Source organism: Coptis chinensis, chromosome 2 (assembly GCF_015680905.1).
Source record: "Coptis chinensis isolate HL-2020 chromosome 2, ASM1568090v1, whole genome shotgun sequence".
NCBI lineage: Eukaryota > Viridiplantae > Streptophyta > Magnoliopsida > Ranunculales > Ranunculaceae > Coptis > Coptis chinensis.
Genome location: NC_141457.1, coordinates 98,937,018 through 98,958,445, shown reverse-complemented (window position 1 = coordinate 98,958,445; position 21,428 = coordinate 98,937,018). Strand labels below are relative to the sequence as shown.

General features: G+C 40.1%; 2 long non-coding RNA genes across 2 annotated transcripts in view; both read left to right on the top strand.

Annotated features, from left to right (window-relative positions):
* Positions 1 to 21,428, top strand: part of LOC147519505 (uncharacterized) — an 82,385-nt gene that overhangs the window by 57,066 nt on the left and 3,891 nt on the right. The window lies entirely within an intron of this gene.
* Positions 599 to 3,047, top strand: LOC147519506 (uncharacterized). The gene is made up of 2 exons (XR_015212235.1): positions 599 to 1,282; positions 1,386 to 3,047. It is a non-coding gene; the product is annotated as an uncharacterized LOC147519506 (long non-coding RNA).

Sequence of the window (21,428 nt, the reverse complement as noted above, 5' to 3'; positions counted from 1 at the left end):
CTGCATGAACCCAGCCATTCTACTGAGAGGGGGCTGTGTAGGGGAGCAATATCCCCACTAAGGAACATTGCAGACGAAGCACAAGCGACCTCAACGCATCGACCTCCAAGACCGATCTGCGAGCTAGGGGAGCAATATCCCCACTAAGGAACATTGCGGGCCGAAGCACTGGCGACCTCAACGCATCGACCTCCAAGACCGATCTGCGAGCGACTCCTTACAAGTAGGTGGTACGAACAAAGATACCTCAGTACGAACACTTTGCCAGAGACAGAACGCGCCCCACCAGATGTAATCATTGCCAAAATCTTATTTGTATTTCCCACCACCGGGAAATAGGGACTCTACCGCCAACTCCCAATCGAGCACGACTTACACCAAAACCACTCCAAAGACTCATTCACGATCTCTACCCTACATTTGTACACAAATGGTACACGTGTCCAAGGATCTCCACTCCTTAATCCTATAAATACCACCCTCACCGGAACTACGTCGGACTGATTCTTCTCTCCCCCCAAAAAAGGAAAAACGAGAAGATATGTAGACGGTTAAACTCCACAAATGACCTCGGTCACATCCAAAATCCAAACCCATCTCGTCCTCCTCTACTGTAATCAGGAGAAAACTAAAACGCTCCTTTACATTTCCAGTAAATGTAATTCATTTAAATCTTCCTGAAGCCCTGGGTGGAAGAGGGATCGGATCCACATCTTTCCCTTTGGGCTTGCTTCCTCTCTTCTACTGAACCTGCCATTCTACCCCTTCAGTTTGATGCTGATTTGTTTCTTCCTCTTCTTCTTCATCAACCAGGTCAGCCCAGTTAACAGCTCAAAGAATAGAATTTGTTTCTTGCAAGATATGAAATCTGTTACCTTCTGTTGAGCACGATGCCGGATGCCGGCCTCTCGTTAGTTGGTGAAATATGATGTGGAGAACCCGTTCTGATTGGAGAATTGAATCCTCAACAATAGCATCTTCGACATCAACATTGGGTAAGGCCACATCTAACACCAGAGAAGGAAGATTATCTCTAGTTTGACTGTCGATCATATATGGAGTATTTGAGACCAAGTTATGAGCTTCCGGCGAAACTTCTGTCACTCTAGCTTGAGCAATTACATCCGGAATATTTGTAACCCAAGATGTAACCTGTTCTGATGCTGCCACTAAATAGTAGCTATTTCTGCCTCAGTAATAGCATCCGTTTCATGAACTACTTCTGTAATAGAATTTTCTTGACAAGGAACATCTGGTACAGTAGCTGTAATAGGTACCCGAGGTACTAGCTTTTCCATTAGTGACCTTATTAGTTACCTCCATCCATTTATTTCTGCTCTCCTCTACTCTCTTTTTCTTATTTTTCTTCTTGTTCCACCCCTCAGCTTCCCTGGGAGAGTGGCTACTACCACAGTTTTATTCTTCTCCAAGACGATGTCTGATTTCAGCTTTCAGCAATCGATTACAAGATGCCCAACTATCTTACAGTGATTACAGAATTTTGGCAGTTTCCCAACTTGAATTGTTTGCCAAAACTCTGTGCTGGCTGAGTGGCAGCTTCAACAAAACCTTGCTCTGGGTAACCAACAAAAAAAGTTCGCATAACAGCCGTAAGTCTTTTTGAGTGTGTTTTCATCGACTTGAATCGGGTAACCAACTGATCTACCAAGAGACATAACAGTTTCTTCTTCCCAATATTCCATAGGTAGACCCGGAAATTTAATCCAAACATAAGCATGTGTCTGTTTTTGGGTCTCTGGTATAAAGTTCTTTTCCCACTTGCTTAGTCTTAAGATTTGATTTTCAAATTTCCAAGGACCACCGCACCAGACCTTAGTGATATTTGCAGCATTATCAAATCTTAAGAAGAGGTATCCTTTACCAATGGGTGTGATAACCCATTCTCCATTCGGTTTCCATTTTAAGGCAGCTTCTGCTCTCAGTTCTTCAATCGACATCATATTAAGATCAAAACGAGGGAATATTTACATTAATCTAACCCTCTCATAAGCAGATATGGAGATCTTGACTGAAGGATACTCGCCTTTGTGCCCTGGGATGGGTAATTCTGCAAATTCAACTTGTGTGGATCCTCTTTTTTTTCGCTATTTCTGCATAGGAAGTTTTGTTTTGTTATTCAGTTATCATCGTTGCTTTTGGTTGATCTTGAGCAATAGCTTCTTGTGTTGAAGCTTGCCAGTAGGAGCTAGATGTCTTGGTCACATCTGCTAAAGGTGCTTCCTTTTGTTGTCGTTGAGTGGGTACAGAGCCTCCAAAGGAAGCCGCAAGGACATACGACCACCATTGTAAGCTAAAAGCTGAAGTCAGACACAAGTAACGGGGGTCAACCTTAGTCAACCCCAGATCTACTTTCCCTTGTCTGCCATTAACGAAAGCTTGCATTCCTATCTCACGCCAAATGAGACTAATTTGGATAACATATAGCCATAATCTTCTCTGTGAAACTTTCATCACACCTTTCATCTACATTCTTTTGTCAATTTGGAAGTTTAGATGTAGTCTTGGTTTCTCAAACATTCCCCCCAAATTGTCCTCTATTTTATGGTGCTTAAAAATTGGCTATGAAAATGCTAGCGAACTGAATTGTGAGGGAATTTTATCCATTATCAACTAACAAGATTTATGCAAAGCAGTGTTTAGAGATCAAATTGGGAAAATTAGAGGTGGCACACAAGTACCAAACGTATTGGCCGTGTGGAGTTGGAGTCTATTCACGCTGGATTTCTTGAAGCTGAAAAGTATGGCTACCGACACATCACAATAAGCAATGATTCAAAAATGTAAACTGGGTATCTTGATGGAGTGGTGGTACCTCCTTGGAGCTCAAAGAACCTGCCAGACGAGGTTTTGGGAGTCTATAATAGGTTCATAGATGTTGATAGCCCGCTGTGTTTTCTTTCTCATACTTTTATTGGTAACTGTGTTTTCTTTCTCATACTTCCAAATTCCAAAAGGACAAATCTGTTCTTTTGTTTTGGACTTGTATTTCAATTATTTTCTTAAATACAAAGTAGATTATCGTCTAAGGCTTAGATTGAAGATTGAACATACGAAATGATTTTTATTGAGGAAAAAAAAAAAAAAAAAAAAGATTGTTTTGAAATTTCTAACATTGCCAAATTAACTTTGCAATTAGGGGTGTTCATTGGTCGGTTTCGAGTTCAGTTCTATTTTTAACGGTTTCTACCGGGCTCGATTCTTTCGGTTTTTTTCTTATATTTAGAAAATCTGGAACCATACCCATTAATTAAGTCGGTTTCGAGTTCGGGATTCGGTTCCTTCTCGGGTTATATATTATTATTATTAAAATTATGTTTTTAATTATGTAACCGATATAAAAATTGGTTTTTAGTGCAACTGATATAAAAGTTGGTTTTTAATTACACTTCGATCCCACCGATATTTTTGTCCTCTCATAAAAAGTAATGGTCCTAATTTTAATAATCTTTGGAAGTTATCTAAAAATTTTAAATACATGCATCTCATAAATTGTACGTACGCATGTATTAACTCGAATTTTAAATCAAACATGTATACTTAAACTATACGTACATGCATCCTATATAAATAGATATCACACTAAATTTTAACATGCAAAATAATTACGTACGTGTACCGCAGTTGTTAGCATTGCATTATTCATTATCATATATATATACACATGTAATATATCAAGCATGTGCATTATATATATATATATATATATATATATATATATATATATATATATATATATATATATATATATATATATATATATATATATATATAAAAGGACTTTAAATAAGTCTTAAATCTAAAACACCCAAACAACTTTACAAAATGATTTAAAACTAATCTTTTTTTAAGATATGATCTACTAACCATAAAAGAACATCTCTACAAAAATTCAACTCGTTTGATATCCTCTAACTTAGATAAAATTATTTTCCACTTTTGAAAATATATATAAAGGTCTAGAAATGTCTAGTTTTTGCAATCATCTTTTGCCAATGTTAAAAATTGTCAAACGAGTTGAATTTTTGTAGAGATGTTCTTTATGGTTAGTAGATCATATCACAAAAAGATTAGGTTATAAATCATTTTGTAGAAAATGAAATTGTGGGTTTTTTTTATTTAATTACTTATTTAAGATCCTTTTAGGAGCCCTCAGATCCTAAAAGGACCTTAAATAAGTACCAAAATCTAAAACACCACATAACTTCACCTACAAAATTATTTAAACCCTAATTTTTTGTGCATATGATCTACTAACCATAAAGAACATCTCTACAAAAATTCAACTCGTTTGATATCCTCTAATTTAGATAAAATTGTTTTCCACTTTTGAATATATATATAAAGGTCAAGAAATGTCTAGTTTTTGCATTCATTTTTTGCCAGTGTTAAAAATTGTCAAACGAGTTGAATTTTTGTAGATATGTTCTTTATAGTTAGCAAATCATATGCACAAAATATTAGGGTTTAAACCATTTTGTAGGTGAAGTTATGGGTGTTTTAGATTTGGTACTTATTTAAGGTCCTTTTAGGAGCCGAGCTGTATATATATATATGCACAAAAGATTAGGTTATAAATCATTTTGTAGGTGAAGTTGTGGGTGTTTTAGATTTGGTACTTATTTAAAGTCATTTTAGGAGCCGGGCTGTATATATATATATAAAAAAAAAAAAAAAAACACCCACAACTTCACCTACAAAATGATTTATAACCTAATCTTTTGTGCATATGATCTATTAACCATAAAGAACATCTCTACAAAAATTCAACTCGTTTGATATTCTCTAACTTAGATAAAATTATTTTCCACTTTTGAAAATATATATAAAGGTCCAGAAATGTCTAGTTTTTGCAATCAAATTTTGCCAATGTTAAAAATTGTCAAACAAGTTGAATTTTTGTAGAGATGTTCTTTATGGTTAGTAGATCATATACACAAAAGATTTGGTTATAAATCATTTTGTAGGTGAAGTTGTGGGTGTTTTAGATTTGGTACTTATTTAAAGTCATTTTAGGAGTCGGGCTGTATATATATATATATATATACACAATAATTCTCTAAAAAGTAGCTACTGAAGTTAACTTAAAATAAGTATGTAAGTAAAATTTCACCTACAAAATGAATTCAAACTTTTTTTTTTTTTTTTTTTTTTTTTTTTTTTTTTGTGGTTATGAAGCACTCAACATAATGATTATCTTCCCAAAATTTCAGCTCATTTGGAAACCTTTAACATAGATAAAAATTATTGTCATCTTTAAAAAGAAATCTAACGGTCCATAAATGTTGAATTTTTGTAATTGTTTTTTGCCAACGTTAGATGTTTCCAAATGAGCTGAAATTTTGTAGATATGATATTAATATTGAGTATGTCATATCTACAAAAAAAATAGGTTTAAATTCATTTTGTAGGTGAAATTTTACTTACATACTTATTTTAAAGTTAACTTAAGTAGCTACTTTTAAGAGAAGGACTATATATATATATATATATATACCAAGCACGTGTAATATACATAAATCCGTGTAATATACATAAATATATATATATCAAGCACGTGTAAATTTTAATTACATACTTATCAAGTACATGTGTAATATATATCAAGCACGTGCACTATATACATAAATATTATCACGTACACGTGTATATACAGTGTATTAGCTATTTTATAGTATACGTGTACACGTTGACATTATTATTAACATTTATAAAACACAATATTTACACAGTGTAATATATTATAAAATATACATTTAACAACACACATTCACTATATACTATATATATATTTTATAGACTTTTATACCTAAGCAAATACTATACTATAATATTAGAGTTCATCTTTATTAAGTGTAATAACTTAATAAAGAAATAGAAGCCAAGAAGTAGGTAATGACTTTTCAGTTATCACTTATGATTATGACGTTGGTTCCTCACTCTACTATAGCTAGTACGTGGGCTACTTTAGTGTCACTCGTGCAAAGCAAATTTGAACATGGACTGTGGTCTGGCCCCCTTATTTCTAGTAGTCTATCTACAGTTCTACACTATTGAATGGGGCTTATACTGTTGAGATTGAGTTTGTGACAGGTTGACAAGTTGACAACCAACACTAGCATTTTCCACAATTTACAACACCTAAACCTAAGAACATTCCTAATGCAAACAGCAACTTGTTACCTCCACATAGGCGCCACATAGGATTATTTCCCCTCATAGATACTTTGTTGGTGAAAAGCTATTAGGGGTTGCCCAATGCAGAGAGGTGACTATACATTTTGGATGGAATGTTCCATTCCGTCTAAATGTAAAAAACCGAAAAAAACGCGCCGGACGGCTATGATGCACGGATACGGCACTTTTGCCGTTATACCGGTTGGACACTGGTACGATACGGGTGCGGGTGCGGGATACGCTACCGATACGGCTAAAGGTACCCTCACAATAGAACATAGATGGATCAGAAGAAGAAATACTAAAATTGCCTAATAATTTCGATCGAAAGGAAAGAGAAAAAAGAAACTTATCTGTTTGAATCACTACTGATGAAGAAAACTGGTGATGTCTTCGTAGGTCTGTTTTTTCTTCTTCGATCTCTCTTTTCTCTTCACCAAATCTGCTGTTTTTTTCAATTCTCCGGCTGCTTAGTGAAGAAGGAGCAGCTGCTAGGGTTTCTAACATATTTAATGTTTAAGGGCTTAAGTGATGGGCCTACTTAACAAATATGGGCCACTTTTAAAACCAACTAATTGCTAATAAGACCGGGCAACTCTTAAAACCAACTAATTTCTAATAGGAATGGGCCATATTTAAAACTAACTAATTGCTAATAGGACTGGACTAAAGGCAGGCCCATCTACTTATTCCAAACCCAATTTTCTTTATGTACTATGGACGTATCCATGGACATACCCGTATCCTAGATTTTCGAAAATGTCGTATCGTACCCCGTATCAGTGTCGTCGTATTGGTTCCCGTACCCATATCCATGCATCATAGCCGGACGGTATGAAACATCCCGTCAAAAAAATAAATAAACAAATTTTCAAAAAAACACACGAGACGGAATAAAAAAAATCATCTGAAACTCACAACTCAATAACAATCTCGGTAGCAAGTGCTACTCTCATTGTAATTTAGTGAAAAACTACCTTTATTGTCACCCTTGCATTGCACCATTGTTTTTGGCTCAACAAGAGTGACAAATTGCTATTTCCCCTCAAAGCTGCTTGCATTGGGAATGCTCTAACGAGCAAGCGGTGACGCAAGTAGGCAACCACATTACGACAACACCTTTTGCAAATAGAGTTGTTACTCTCCATTTTTTGAGCAATTCATAAATTCGTTCTAATCCAACCAAACAAAGGGAGCTGAGCTTGAATACATCCTTCATGGAAAGATTAAATTTCAAAATCTAAAACCTTTCTTGAAACTAATTAAACGGAGCTAAGTGAGTGGTCATAATGCACTTACAAAGGTGGGTAGCCCGCTATGTTTTATAATAGGTTCATAGATGTTGAAATTGATTTTAACTATAGAGAAGCAAACTATGTCGCTAATTATCTAACAAGAAGTCTAGTAGCGACACTTTGGTCAATTTTCGTATGATAACCCTCCGCGTGTTTCCTCTTGCATTTTTTAAGAGGTGTTGACACTTTTAAAGCGCGATGTGATGAAGGTGATATAGGAGTTTCATGGAGATGACTACCTAGATTGGCTCTTTAATACCACCTTTATCACCCTAATCCTGAAGAAAGGAGCCGGAGGAGTTAAAATACTATAGACCTATCAGTTTTCTTGGATCCTTGTACAAAATCATCACTAAAGTTCTTGCTACAAGGTTAAAAGTGGGATGTATTATTTTGAATTTCCAAAATGCATTTGTTAGAAAAAGACAAATACTTGGTTGTTTCTTGGTTGCAAATGAGATAATTGATTTGAAAGTAAAATTGAGCGGTAGGCGATGGTTCTCAAGGTGGATATCATGAAAGCCTACACGATCATCCGTGGGAATGTCTTGGATTTTGTTATGGAGAAGATGGGGTTTGGAGCTAGGTGGAGAACATCGTTTGTGTGCATTTTATGGCATGGTTTTCCACTCTCATCAATTGAGACAAGGTGACCCTTTATCACATTTCCTATTTATCATGATTACCAAGGTACTTAGTAAGATGACAAGTATGTTGGTGGAAGAGGGAATCATTGATGGTTTTAAAGCTTCAAGTAGAATGGGGTCTATATCCATCTCACACCTCCAATTTGTGGATGATACAATGTTCTTCACAAGTGTGACAATGGATAACACTAATGCACTCAAAAACTTACTTAGTTGGTTTGAGTTGACCTCCGGCTTAGAATCAACTTGATCTATAGAGTAGGGATGGTGAAAAGATTAGGTGATATTGCTAGTGTGTTAGGTTGTGAGGCTGTGAAGTGGATGTCTTTCCTACATTATACTTGGGCCTTATGTTGGGAGCTAGAAGCAAGTCCAATGCTATTTGGGCTAAGGTGATTGATAGGGTTGAAAATAGATTAGCGGGATGGAAAACGAAGTGTCTTTCTAATGCGAAAGATGTACCTTGGTGAACTCTACTTTATCTCCTATCCCAAATTACTATCTTTCTTCGTTTCCGATTTCTAAACCTAAAGGTGTCGCTAAGCACTTGGTGAAGCTATCTAGAAGATTCCTATATGGAGGGTAGGAAGGGAAGACTAAAATGCACATGGTTAAACATGATAGACTATGTCTACTTAAGGAAGGAGGGTTGCGTTGCAAACACATCTTGTTCATGAACAAAGCTTTACTAGCGATATGGAGTTGGAGATATGGAGAGGAGGATGAACATCTATGGCGAAGAGAGGTGGTGGATAAGTATGGAGAGGGGGTAAACAAAAGGTACCGAGAAATTCTATTGGAAGGACTCTTTGGAGAAGTATTGTGAGTGTATGAGACAAGTTTAAGAAAAGTATGACTTTTCTACCCGAAATCGGAGAGACCATTTCATATTGGGAAGATGTTTGGGTAGAGGGAAAAACCTCATTTAGGGAGCAATTTGGTGACATTTTTATAGCTTAGTGTGCAATAAGAATAAGAAAGCCTTGAAATCGGATTATTTGGAGAGAAGAAATCAATAGGTTATGTGGAACGTGTTTCTTCGGAGAGGCCTTAACGATTAGGAGATGGAAAACTTTGAGACCATCCTAGAGTCCATTTACCGTGAGGGGAGTGAATTTGGAGAGGTGGACTCAAGGAAGTGGATTTGGCAAGAGAAAGATAGGTTTACCGTAAAATTCTTTTACTTGGTCTTGGCCAACGAGTTTACGTTGCAGCATTTTGACGCTACAGAGAGGATCCTTAATTTCCCACATAAAAAGGTTTGGAAGGAGTCCATCCCATTGAAAGTGCATTCTTTTGTTGGCTTGCTTACTTGGGAAGGATCAAAATGGTTGATAATCTTAATCGAATGGGTATGAATCTCCCAAACCTTTGTTCACTTTGCAAAATGGTGGATGAAATCATTGATCACCTTCTTATTAATTCTCTACTTGGGGAGTGATGTTTGGAACGATTTCTTCTTCTCATTCCATAAACCTTGGGATCCACCAGTAAATGTTAGAGAAGTCTTAGAACTGCGGGTCCTTTGTCTAAGCAAGTCAAAGTGACTTGTGAATCATTTTCCTAGTGCTATTACGTGGACTTTATGTCTTTATAGAATGGGAGAAATATGAGGAATTTTTAGCACAAAGAGAAAGAGATACACAAGCTAGTGGAAGAAGTCAAAGAATTGTTATTCAAGTGGGCTAGCGTGTGTCCAAGCTTTCGGGGAGGGGTTATATAAATATATTATGTAATTGGGACACTCTTGTAACTTAAGTGTATGTATAGGTATGATCGAGTAGCCACTTAGATAAAACACAATTTTAGAAATTGGCGTTTAGGGTTATAAATAAATGGAGAAGGCAAGTAGTAATCTTGAAATCACTTGAGTGCAATTAATTTCCACGAGACATAATGGTATTGAGGTTTTCTTTCTTAAATTTACTTCCTTTTGGTATTACGTTTATGTAAGGAGATATGATATTAAGACAATTTCATTTTGTCGCGGCAATGATTAGGCTTTTATTAGGTAAAGAAACATCTACTTTTGGACCGGGTTTTTTTTTTTTTTTTTAGATAGAATATAGAATATAATGAATTGCAATGGGTTGTCATCTGAAGCAATTTTTCATAACATGTTTGCTAGTGATCGAATTGCAATAATTGAAGCTTCTAAGGTACTTATCTGAGAGAGAGTGATTTGGGTTGGTTGTTGAATGCATGTCATATTTGAGGTTTTTATATACACTTTTTTTTTTTTTTTATGTCCTCACATGTGCTTCACTAATGTATAAACCTTATAATAAACTTCTATTATTCTCTCCTTGTTTATTTCAATATTTATCAATTGAAGCCCAGTTCAATTGGCATGATATTCGTTTACATGGTATAATGGTCTTACACAACAAGGTACCCACCGCTTTTTATCAGGAGGAAGATGGGGCAGTGTGGATGGTTTCAACTATACACTCTTATTCCGTCTCGTCCAAAAATTTATGGATCCATGACAAAGCTCATAAGGTATGGAATTTTTTTTCTGCAAATTGTATTGTCATTTAATTTTTATTTTCTGATAATTAATAGTGGAGGTGGGCTCATGCAACTCTGGAATCAAAATTGTTGTGGAAGATGGGTAGTAATTCAGCAATGTAGAATGACGTTGTAAATGCAATAGGGAATAATGTGTTCAATAGCTTTTACAGGGGAAAGGTATTACTGATTGTCATTGTTGTTTCATAATGAGTTTCACATTTAAATCAGTTTTGTTAGTGCCTTGAGATTTTATTATTTGTGAGCATGTGCTAAATATTAGAAATGAATGAGGCTTTGTAGTTGCTGCCTTAGCACAGGGAATATTCTTTTCAATCACATGGGTAGCCGATATTTATGCTTTATTTCAAGTACACCACTCTACTATCGGAAGATTTGGTGTGTATAACTTATACAATTGCTTAGCTGCCCACTTGTGAATTGTTTCTCGGGCAAGTTCCAATGTCATCATTAAACTTTGTTTTTGTCGCTTCTTCATAGGTCTTGACTCTTGACAAAGTAAGGTTCTCTATAGGAATCATGTGCTGCCTACTTTACCTTGCAAAAGTACTGAACTTCCTCTATGTATTTTTATTAACTCATCTTCGCTTCAAAACTATTTTTTTTAGCAAACAATATCAAGAGTCGTACTTTCTTATGCGTGTTTATTTTCAGGGAGGAATGTATTGCTAAATATCACTTGTAGTGCGAGCCTCACTAACAAAGGATAAGCTAAAGTGGTTGGCTGCTCAACTGAATTGTGTTATGATATGTTTAACGATGACTCAGGTATACATCTTTTTGATATGTTTTGTACTTAGTTGACTGCAATTGCGTCAAGTTGTTAGATATTTCATTAGTACATATGGTTCAATAGTGTGGAATTATCTATGTCTTCTAGTGTGGAATTTGGCAGCATTAACCAGCAGGAAGTTTGAATGTATGGGTTGTCAAATTTTGTTTTAAAGGTTACTTTAGATTGATGGAGTGCTCTTAATTCTTTTGCTAGTTCCATTGTAAAGTTTGAGATGAAACTAGGCCACCGTTCATATTGACTAGATCCGGCTTACAACATGTAATATGTTTCTGTCATGCGTAGTAGTTCCTTATGTAACTCATATATTGTTATCTCTACATAGATAATCACATGCAGGCTAACTCATTATATTCTTCCAGTTATAACCACATATAAATAAGCAATCTTTACGTTTATAATTGATGTAGTGTTTTTCTTTTTCCTTCAAATCCATTGTAATTCAATTTTTTTTAGGGTAATTTTGACTTAACCCCCCACAGATGGGTAGCGGTTTGACTAAACCCCCCATTTTTAAAATCATTTGAGTTTGCCCCCCACTCCGTCAATTTTGTGTGTAACAAACGTTGGTATTTTAGCTATTGACCATTTTACCCTTATGAAATAGATGTTGCATTGCCCCCCACATTAACACGTTAAACCTAGCTTTGCGAAAACCCCCCAAACGTTGCCATTATTTAATTCTTGCACTCTCTCTCTCTCTCTCGTATTTTACCTATTGACCATTTTGCCCTTTCTGACAAATTAAGGATTTTTTTTTTTTTCGTTAAAACAAATTAAGAGGTTTACTATTAGTTAGTGTAAACCCCCCAAACGTCAATATGCTATTTGCATAAACCCCCCAATTTTTTAGTTAACCGTAAACGACGAAGAATAATGTAAAGAAAAAGTCTTCTCCACCATCAAACATGGCAGATTCCTAGAAAAAAAAATGGCGGATTTCATAATTCCTAGAAAAAAAATGGCGGATGTAAGAATCCACAACCGACATCAAGTGATAAATAAATTTAAGACACACCAAAAGCAGTCTCTTTTTTAGCACACACAATTCAAACTTCTAGTATGCACCCCTTGAACAAAATAAACAAATAAAAATGAGAAATGAAATACTAGTTATGTACAAACTAGGGAATATGTATCAGAATCTTGTGATGAAGTGTGAGATCGATTCTTTGCAACCATAAAACATTTCTTTGAGATTTTTTGTTTAAACTGTTAGTTTCCGATGCTCCTGTCTCCAAGCTCCAGCTCTGAACATAAGGCGGTCAGCGGTATTCAGACTCTTTACATTCTATCCACTTAAAAAATTGCTCTTTACTCTCTTTTCCGGTTTTTACTGTGCTAACTGACTCTTTACTTTCCTTTTATATTTCGAATGCTTTGAAATATAAAAAGGACATGTGGTATGATCATCTTGGACCAGAGAGTTCCATTGCATGAACATCCAATGAATGGTCATCATCATCATCCATCATCATGACAAACATGTTGGTATCATCACAATCATCATGTTTAGTGGGATTAGTCGTGACTTTCGTTGTAGTAGCACTTTCGCGATTAGGGCTGCAGTTCTTGATATCGAGAGGTTTTACGTTGGCAATCTTGTTGAGAGGCCTCCCACTTGTCAACAAGGCCATCTCCTTCAAGCATTCGAACCACTTGGACATCTTTGGCCGTGAGTCGGGAGGTATTGAGTCTGAAGGACTGCAACTTGAACAATCTCTGCGACCTCTATCCGGTCATAATTGGTCCCAAGGTCCTTGTCCACCAACACCTCTACCTTCTTCTCTTCTTGTGTTTTTTTTCACCTTGCACGAATGGAAGGTTTCTCAAATAGTGTCAAAAAAAAATGCATATTAAGATCAACAATTTTCTAAAAATTAAATACCAAAAAGTAAGGAGAACACTACTTCTTAAGTTTTTTTTTTTAAGAGTTTAAAGGTAAAACAAATACCCGTGAGTACTTAATGTTAAACCCTATTTATTGTGGCCTTCAAACATTAGGACGAGTAGGCACTTAGAATTACTTAAAGAGATCGACAAAGATCAGAAAACTTGATTTCAATATCATCGGACTCAAAGCCGATAAAGACCTATGGGCTATGGCTATTGCATAACTGTTGAAAGGTGCATAACTGCTGATATATCATACTCCCACAAGCACTCCTCTTCTATCTTCTCAAGTTAAAATTGATTAAACTCATACTTCATATCAATCTGCTACATATTTGTGGTCTCAAATGTGCACGAGACTTATTATTGGTTAAATTACGTAGGAAATCATCGGTCGATTACCAACTTCTTCCAATGTCATCGACTCATACTAATGGCTATCACAGATGTCCAAAGAATGCAAAACTATTGATAAATCATACTCGTGCAACCATCCCACTGTAATCAAACTATTGTGAGATTTCTTCTTCTTGTTTACTGTTAACTAAAAAATTGGGGGGTTTATGCAAATATCATATTGACGTTTGGGGGGTTTACACTAACTAATAGTAAACCTCTTAATTTGTTTTAACTAAAGGAAAAAAAAAAAAAAAAAAAAAAAAAAATTTGTCGAAAGGGCAAAATGGTCAATAGGTAAAATCTGAGAGAGAGTGCAAGAATTAAATAATGGCAACGCGTTTGGGGGGTTTTCGCAAAGCTAGGTTTAACGTGTTAATGTGGGGGGCAATGCAACATCTATTTCATAAGGGTAAAATGGTCAATAGCTAAAATACTAACGTCTGTTACACACAAAATTAACAGAGTGGGGGGCAAACTCAAATGATTTTAAAAATTGGGGGTTTAGTCAAACCGCTACCCATCTGTGGGGGGTTAAGTCAAAATTACCCTTTTTTTTATTATATTTTCTGGTGGATCTATAAGTTCAAAATGAAAAGAGAGGTCACGCAAAGGTAGTGAGAGATTGATGATTCAAATCCATCTAGATCCAATTGAATTTCTTTTTATTGATTGCTATAGTTTTGAAATCAAAATTAATGGCGATTCGCAAAAGTAAATTAAAAAGAGAATTCATTAAAAGTGCATCTGGATAATAGCATTTTCTAAATGCCAAACCAACAATTGCGTGTATTGCAAACACAATTAAAGTACCCATAGCGTTTGTAAAATGTGTGATCAATTTGGTAGCATTTTTTCCGCAAAACGCAATTAATGTTTGTAATATGTGCTATTAGCCTATCAATTTGATAGGGTTTTTCTTTACCAAAAAAAAATTTGATAGGGTTTTTCCATTAATGCTATCGTTTAAAGCATAGCGGGGCTAATAGATAGAATTTGTGAAAACGCTTATAGGCTACTTTTCGCGTTTTGTGAGAGCTATCTAGTGTAAACAGTTAATAATTTTGAATACCGACACAAACACGTAGAATAAGAGAAGTTGGATGAAATACATATTCAAACCCTGTATATCCTTTGCTTTATGCGCCAAGTGTAAATTAAGCCGCGAGAAAATGCCAGAGACCAAAGTTGTAGTTCAACGGATGTAGTCATCATCTTCCAAAATTTTAGTAAGCACATACCTGTTGTAGGGGAGTGATATTCTCTATCCAGCACGCGCTTAGCATGGTGGAACTAATGCACCGACCTATGATATCAGGTCGCATCCACGAGCCAACATCACGCCACAAAGACAGATCGCAACATCACGCGAACTACACCAGGCAGTGACACAGACTCCCTATCCATAAGCAATCATGGCTGAAGGAGTACTTGCACTAATCCCGACCGATCCATCGATCATGGCCGCAAGCTACTTGCTCAGACAGTCACTCCTCATCATCACAGCAGACCTATGTAGATATTTCTCCGCGTGCTCCCATGATCCACACCCCGTTGGTGACATCCTCTACACGTGGAGGGTGAGGATACACTCCGAATCTCTATAAATACCACTCCTATGAACTACGCCAGACCTGATTCTACTCGACCCCGGAACCGAGTAAGATCGTGGGGCGATTCACTCCAAAAGCGAACTTCGGTCTCACCCATCCATCCATATCGGTCCCGTGAGGATCGTGTGTAAAGGGAATATCACATCACCTTTACATTGGCGATGCGTCGGGCTCGATTTGAGAAACCAAACCACTTTCACACTAATCAGTAACAAAAACCAAACCAAAAAGATTCTCAAGCCCACGAAGCATGGTAAGCCTCGAAGCTCAATTCAACACTTTGGCCGGCCAGCTAGGAACAATGAACGAACAAATTGCCCAACTCAGGCAAGAAAACGTCACATTACGTGCACAAGTAGATACACAAAGCCCACTCGCTGGCACCGCAGATGACGACGTCATCAACGTCAGTCAACAGATCACCGAGCTAAACCAAAGGCTCGACAAGAATGCGGTCAAGAAGGATTCCACCATGATAGTGCAGAAAATGTTGAAAACCTATCGCGCATCTCCATTTGCTGCCGAAGTACTTCACAAGGTCTCCCCTCCAGACTTTGTCCAACCACGGTTCCCACTATATGACGGTCGCACATGCCCAGGCCAACATATAGCACGATATGCTCAAAGCCTCGCACTCCTTTCAAATTTCCCGAGTTCGACCATCTACGATCGCGAGGCTCTTTCCAAAGAAGCTTGAAGGACGGCCACTCGATTGGTTTTCTCCCTCGAACCGGACTCCATAAGAAGCTTGAACAGGCTTACCGGCACGTTACGAGCCAAGATGCATTACCACAACCGACGCAGAAGGGTGATCTCAATTCACTCTTCCAACTCACTCTGGGCGGAGGAAACCTACAGACTCCTTCTTAAGCGGGTTCAAAATGAAACTCTTGGACATGGAAAGCGGCCTCAAGGAATCATTTGCAGCGGTGGCTTTCCAACCGCCGCGCCCCAGTAACACCGACCCTAACCAGTGTCTCTTGAAAGACCAACCCGAAGCGTTGGCGGTATGTATGCGCATTCGAGTGGATAAATATATCAAGGCTGCAGAAGAAGCTTGCTTAAAGCGAAACGAAGAAGAAGAAGCGGCCAGAAGAGGGAGAGGTTTCTGAAGTAGCATCCTCCTCTAGGAAGCGACCCGACAACAAGGGGCAACCATCCGGACCCAAACCAAGAAATGATCGGAATTCGCCGCTCACTCGATCTCCTAGTTACATACTAGAAAAGATCAAGTGTGCGCGCGATTCTACCGACCGAGGAGATAAAGGCAACAACAACGGATCGCCCGGACCAGCCCTCTATCATCGCTTTTCACCGCGCCAATTGCCCACGAGACCGACGTCTGGGGGGGCTCAAGCATTACTTGCAAGACTGATCGTTGGGCACATCAAAGCGATACACTAATAATATACACGGCGCGACTGCGCCACAAACTCATGGCTCGCGGGATCTGGCGGAGTCCCCACCCGACGGAGGCGTCGAGGTCTCAAAGTTAAGCCCTGGCCGAGGGCGGCTCGAACGCGATCCATCAAGATCGCCGTCAGTGATCCGAGGCGCGCGCATAAAGACGTAACCATCCACATGATCACTCTCCAAGATGATTCCGTCTCAAGTTCACGGGGAAAAAGAAAGCGTCGGCCCTCCATGAAGTATACAATTTCTCTTCACAAGCCGCGGCTGTGCCACGCGATTCGAGGCGAAGAACGGGGAGACATCACCTTTCTCGGAGGCCGACCTCAACAAAGTCTGCGCCTCCCGCATAACGATGCACTTTCGTGGTCCACGTCAAAATCGCTTGACCGGACCGTCAAAGCGAAGTTTTGATCGACCACGGCGAGCTCTTGCGATATTTTGTTCTACCACCACGATCCAAGAGATGAACTTACCAAAATCGGTCTTCATAGACCCCATTGCACCCTCTTCGGATTCAACGGTTCCAGAGCCGATCAATCGGAGATATCATCCTCCTCAGTCGGTGGGATCCGGGAAGACAAAGTCAGCTTCCAACACGGCGGGCGTCCTAGATACCAAGTCGTCCTACCGGCGCCATCCTGGGGCGGCGTTGGATCCATCGGTCTGCAAGCCCGTACCATCCACGTTGCACCAAGTCATCCGTTTTCTCCGCCCAAGGGAATGATGGAACCGAAGCAACCCAGCTCGAGGGCCCATCATTTGTAACGGATCATCGCGAAAACAAGACCACGGAACCTCCCATCTCCGTCGACCGCGAACCTACCAATTACCACGATGGCCCGAAGATTTAGTGGGTCAAGTGAGAACTAAGCGCAACAAAAGCAACAGAACCCCCCCCCGATCTCACCACTATCAAAGCGGCGATTTCGTGCCAACAGCAAAATCCCGGAGGTCGCCCGTTGGAAAGCATCCGCGAACAAGCAAAAGTCTCAGTGACAACACCACCACCTCCTCTCCAACTGGAAAGAAGCGGGAACTACCGGTTCTTGTTGTCCCAACGGCAACAGATCCGCCGACCCTATTGTCGTAACCACGAGGACGCGTCCGGTTCCTCGACTACTCTGACCAACCCGGCGCACTAGAACGCGACTTCTACAAAGAACAATCCTCCGAGCGCTCGCGAACGCGTGAAGCCAAACCGCAGGCTCAAGATAGCGCAAGTGAACACGGGAACCAAAGGCGACCCTAAACTTCGTCTATGTGGGAGCCAACCTTGACCCCACACTTAAGGCTCAACTTGTAAATTTTCTGTCCATGAATAAAGATGTATTCGCTTGGTATATCGATGTACGGTATAGACCCTGGCGTTGCATGCCACCACCGGTTAAATGTCAACCACGGCGCCAAACCGGTTTCGGCGTCCTAGACGATTGTCACTACGCTTTCAAAAAGCAATCAACGATTTAGGGTAGATAAGCTCAAACAAGTCGGTTTCATCCGGAAGGTCGACTACCCGTGAGTGGATCGCCAACATAGTGGCGGTCGAAAAAGAATGACCGCGATCCGTTTGTCGTCGACTTCACCAACGCGTCAATCAAGAAACTCCAAAAGATGCTTCCCCCCAGAATCGACCAACTAATTCGACCGGACTTGTAGGCACGAAATTTGCTATCATTCATGGAAGCGTATAAGCGGTACAATCGGATACCACTTAGTGAAGAAGATCGGAGAAGACATCATTTATCATCGAGCAAGGAATTTATTGTTACAACGTTCTCCGCTCGGACTAAAAGACGCGGGGCTTACCTATCGTGACTAGTAACTAACATGTTCCGGGACATGTTAGGCGATACCATGGAGGTCTACATTGACAATATGGTTGTCAAAAGCAAAAAAGCAACCGACCACCTCACTTCACCTCGAAAGCAGCGTTCTCTAGACTACGACGAACCGGAATGAAGGTGAACCGGAGAAGTGTCTTTTTGAGTGCGTCCTCCGAAAATTTCGGATATCGGGTCCTCGCAACGAGGTATCGAAGCAAATCCAGACCAAATTCGGGCGTTCATCGACATGCCCACCCATGAAAACAAAGAAACAGACAAAAGTTGTCGGTATGGTCGCCGCGACTCAACCGGATTCATATCCGGCGTCCGGACAAATGCGACCCGTTCTTACAGGATACTCAAGAAAGGCGAAGCAATTCTCATGGAACGATCAATGCCACCAAAGCATTCGCCACCCTCAAGGAGTACCTCCATAACACCTCCTCGGCCCTAGCCAAACCAACCGACGGAGAAACTTTGGGGCTCTATCCGGCGGTATCCGATTTATCCATCGATTCGGTCCTATTCAAGGACGAACCACAATTCAAAAAGCCGATCTACTTCACAAGCAAGACACCTCACTCCGGTAGAAGAACTACTCTTACATAGAAAGAGCGGTCCTTGCTTTGTTATACTTCGGCAAGAAAATTCAGACCGTATTTCCGTGCTCATCCAATCAAAGTGCTTAGCGATCTCCCTTTGAAGAGGATTCTTCACAAAGAAAACAAGACTACTGGGATGGCAATATGGGCGAAGAGTCGGGCCCGAACACCACATGGACTTCGTCCGCGCATATCCACGGAAGGGTCGTCGTTCGCGGACTTCCTAGCAGATTTCGGTCGGCGACCCTAATTGGGAAGGTCAAATGGAGGTCGCGACCCAAGAAAGCGAGCATGCAAACAATCGTCCCTACGTCGATGGTTCCAAAGAACCCCCGAGGCGATGGTATGGGAATCGTCTTAGTCTCCCCGAGGAGCTATGGTAGAGAAGGCGCCTCGGATAGACTTCGCGAACGTCAAACAACGGCGAGACGGGCGCACTAATAATGGGAATCTTGTGGCGGCGATCCATTTCGGAGTAAAGGAGATCAAATCTTTAGTGACTTCGCGAATCGGTCGTTCGCCGGTTGCAAAAGAGTACACTACCAGCCGGGCGTAACCTCTCCAAATACCTTCAAGTTGTTAACAATTTGCTTCCGGCATTTAGCGGAGGCGACGATACACCATTTTTTTGCGTGACGAGAACCGCCACGCGGATAAACTTTTGGCATACTTAGCCACTCGCGGACACCGAACTGTATCCCTCGACAACCGATTATCGGCGAAGTCGACCGACCTGCTACCAAAGCGACCAAGTCTTGACAATTAGCGACTGTTCCCTTTCATTTGAAGATCGACGAGTCGCCTCCGGATGCGACCTATTATACAAGATATTCATCGGAACGGCACACTCCCGGAAGGAGCGCACTAAAGCCAAGAAGGTTCCACACCAAGCCACGTAGCTATTGTTTGGTGAACGGCAGATTATTCCGCATCCGCCGGGGACCCCATCCGAGATGTATCAATCCAGAGCAAGGCCGACTAATTTTTCTTTGAAATTCACGGCGAAGAGTCGCGGCAACCCACCGGAGGTCGGTCACTAGCCCACAAAGCTTATCTCCCAAGGGTACTTCGGCCTCGTGATGCGGATCGATGCTAAAGCGTATGTCCTCAAATGTGTCAAATGCCAAACATTTGGTCACAACATCATACAACCAGCCCGCCGAACCGATTAACATCAGCGAGTCCTTGGCGTTCCACATGTGGGGCATGGACATTATGGGACCATTCATCCCTCAAAGAGCACCGGCTTCCGCTTAGTCGCTACGCTAACTACTTCACTAAGTGGGTTGAAGCAATTCCGTTAGCACACGCCAAAGAATCACATGTCGAAATTTCATTTGGACTCATATCATCACCCGGTTTGGCCTACCACATACACCGGTGATGGATAATGGCTCAGTTCAAGGGCAAAAGCGATTCAAAGAGTTTACGGCCAAATGGAAGATCGTTCATGCATTCTACCACACGATGCGCTCAAAGCAATGGATGACGGCGAGGCCGCCAATAAGGCCGATTCGGAGAATTTGAAAAAAAAAATTGAAAAGAACAAAACCATTTTCCAATCACCGGAGAACATACTCGCTCATCGCGACTTCTTTCGCTCACCGGCGAGTCACCATTCTCCTATGCTATGGCACGTAAGCCGTCATACCCACCGAAATGACAATCCGACAACCCGATCACGAACTTGTCAAACAGGCCTTAATGACTTCGGTTCTAGCTTTCGAGAGATCGACCTCCTCGAGGAAAGGTAGCGACCTAGCGGCCCGTCCGAAAGTGGCAGCCTACCAACAGTCCTCCTCAAGAGATCTTACAACAAACGAAAGTACATCCACGATCTTTCAACCGGGGGATCTCAGATTGAAGAAAACTCAAGACGATGCTAAGCTAGCACCAAATACGGGAAGGCCGCATGACATCGTGGAACGCCGTCGTTGGCAGCGCCGCGTGGATTAAAACCCAAGGAAGGATCTTTAACGCCCGCGACCATGGAACACATACTTGCTAAAAGCAATTTTACCAATAGTTGTAGTACGCGATTGTAATTCCTGTTCCCGAGCACAACAAAGTTCAAATGAAAAGAAACTCAAGATGGTATCATAAATGGCGGACCTACTCACATCTCCAAACCACGCTCCTCCCAGCAAGCTCCATACTACCACGCCATACGCGGGGCGCCTTCCGAGGGAGCTTACGGGCTCAACGCCTCTCGAGTCTCGCTAAGTT